We start from the raw sequence: 3,206 nt of genomic DNA, 5'->3' as shown, positions 1-3,206 counted from the left end.
TTGCTTATTTTATCAAAGTTAAAATTTTCTGTGTGTCACCCCCTCAATGTTTTCTAGTACTAAAAAAACATTACTGAATAAAAAGTTTATTTGAAAACAATACCGTACATTTTAATATTAACACTCTTAAAAGAAAAATAATAATACTAAACATAAACTAAACCTTAATCTAAAAATAAATACCTAAGTAAACTAAAAATAAATAAATAAATAAATATTGGGGACACCTTACACAGACCAACTTAGCCCCAAACTAAGCAAAGCTTGTACTATGGGTGCTAAGCGACGATATACATACTTAAATAGATAAATACATACTTATATACATAGGATAAACTAAGAAACTTCTTTAGGCATGGTGCCGTAGACACTGGCAGCATTTCCTCGTTGTATCGCAAGGCTTATCCTTGGGGCGAGGAAGCTGCCAGCCCTACGGTCACCGCTGACCTCTGTCAGTTTTTTAGACATTTCCTTAAATAAATTTAAGGCGTTCGGACCCCACGGGCCAAGGGTCTCAACGCCAAATGGTATGATTTGGTGTTCGGCGCCAAGACCCCTGTTTTTACTTTCTTTAACTTTTCGGCCGATTCAGCCGCTGCGCCGACCTTGTAATGTATGAAATTCGCTGCTACATGTTTAACCGTTGGTCTTATCCTCGTGATTGCATATTTTTCCCTAAGATTATTCACTACTGTCTCCTGATAATCATGTGCAGCCCTCACGTGATAATGCTTCACGAGCAATCGCGTCACATGGTGCCGCCCGTCCAGTATAATCGGACACTTGGTCTCGGCAGTGACACCCTGTGCGGCATTAATACGGCCGCCGCAGCGAAGGACCCCACAATCATCCAGGTAAGGTGACCAGGTAAGTATTCGGCTATTCTTATCGAGACTCATACCTTTTCTGATTCCAGCCAGCTCCGCGCCGAAGCATTCTTCCTGGACCTGTCGCAGCAGAAGCAGCTCGGCCCGACGCATAAGCTCAGAGTCTTCATAAGTTTGCTTACGACTATTGTGCACGAATACTAACACATGATATGTGCTCTTCACCAGCCGCAACCACGAAGAGAAACGCTCCAGATTAAATACAGGTATGTAGCAGGTAAGTCGCTAATTACATTTATTATTTCTGATCTTTCAGGTTCATCAGCTACGGGGCTGACGATGTTATGCGGCCAAGATGACTCGTCACTCCTCAAGAACGAAGGTCCCTTTAACCACTCGCTTTGGAAAAGAGTGTCATCGTAAGTATCGCGGGTTGCGATATCCGCAACGTTCATTTTGGTAGGTACGTACCGCCATTCATTGCTATGCGTGAGCTCATCAATAGCCCCCAACCGGTTCGCTACGAAAGTTTTATAATTGCGCGCGTCATTCTTAACCCAGTAAAGAAATGTGGTTGAGTCGCTCCAGAAATAACGGCGCTGCACCGCTAATCTGTGATCCTTTTGTAGACTGTCCGCAAGTCTCGCTGCTAAAAGAGCTGACTGTAGCTCTGCGCGAGGTATAGTCAACAAAGGTTTCACTGGTACGACTCTGCACTTACTTGCTATGAAGGCCACGTATATTTCATTATTATAAAGCCAGCGCCAGTAAGCAACAGCACACATAGCTTTAGTGGACGCATCGCAAAAAATATGCATTTGTAAATTATTACCATAATCCATATTCGTAGTCGATGCCCGCATACTCGGCGTAGCACTTAATTCCAAATATTTTCGTCCCAATTAATGGATAACTGCCATAAAGACTGTAACATTATCTTACCTTGAATTGTGAATGGTGATAAGAAACCAAACACGTCGAAGATCGACATAATTACGCGAAGCATGATCCTTTTGGTAGGTACGTGTTTGCCGCTAATAATATCGCTAGGTATACGTTTGAGCGACAGATCGAACCCAAACTCGTCTGTAGCGGGGTACCAGATAAGACCAAGCGTTCTCTCACCTTCAGGCTGCCGATCTAATTTGAACCTTAAGGCTGCACTGCCTATGGCTTCTTTTGGCACGCTGTCCAATACTGCCTTACTGTTACTCGTCCAGTTACTAGGGATGTACCGACTAGTCGCCGACTAGTCGGGAAAGCCGACTAGTCGGGAAAGCCGACTATCCGGCCACTTTTGTAGTCGGCGATTAGTCGGCGACTAGTCGGCAAAAAACACAGACAGACACGTCAAACTTATAACACCCCGTCGTTTTTGCGTCGGGGGTTAAAAAAATTAAACAAGGCGAAAACTTACAAATGAGAGATCCGAACTCTTGTAGGTAACTGCGTCATAGCCAAAACGTAGCACGAAGTTCATTGAGAATATGGAGAAGATGCATCGCACATCGGTAGTGGCGGGGATGAAATAGCGGTATGGGCCGCACCAGTAGGAGATTTTCGGTTCGTATTCTACTGACTCGGGAAATTCCTCACGAGGGTTGATTCTGAAAAGTATTAGTATTAGGTACTTAATGATATGAATTGTATTAGTTGTTTGTATGGGTCTCAAAACAAGCGCTGGTGGTCTAGAGGTAACAGAGCGTGCGGCATTCAATCCGGAGTAGTAGGTACCTAATAGATGAAACAACATGTTTTTAAATAGGTTAAATAATTTGCGTATAACGTCCACCTCTGGGTCACTAAGATAAGATACATTTATGATCGAGTCATCTCCTTTAAGTTACAAAAGAACTACTGAGGTACCTGTAGAAAATGTACGTTGTTGGCCAAAAAGCGTAAATAATATATTATTTAGATCCTATCTATTGACAGTTGATTAACACAAAAAATAAGTGATTTTAACTTTATTTCTTTCGGTAAAGCTTATCGCCGATCAATGAGTACTAGGATAAAATTACACATTAAGCGTCAAAATTCGACTATATATCAAATTATACAACAATTCTTGTCTGACGCTGTCAAACTGGATAAAACGACATAAATGATATAAAACGGTAGGTATAATTTATCAAATTATATCATTTATCATTCCACTTATCAACTTAGTATAAGGAAAAATTTCGACAAATGACATATTATCCATCAACCATGGTATGCAAGTCAATGTTTTAACTGTTGTCACGTGGATAAGTGGATAAGATGTCAAATCAATCAAAATTGTATAAAATTACGATAAATTTATCATTTATACTACGTTGACGCGTGATAAAATGGACCGTAATAGCCCGCCTGGCCAAACGTCATGTGAAATAAAAA

The sequence above is a fragment of the Leguminivora glycinivorella genome, chromosome Z (assembly GCF_023078275.1).
Source record: "Leguminivora glycinivorella isolate SPB_JAAS2020 chromosome Z, LegGlyc_1.1, whole genome shotgun sequence".
Lineage (NCBI taxonomy): Eukaryota > Metazoa > Arthropoda > Insecta > Lepidoptera > Tortricidae > Leguminivora > Leguminivora glycinivorella.
This window is presented reverse-complemented; position numbering follows the sequence as displayed.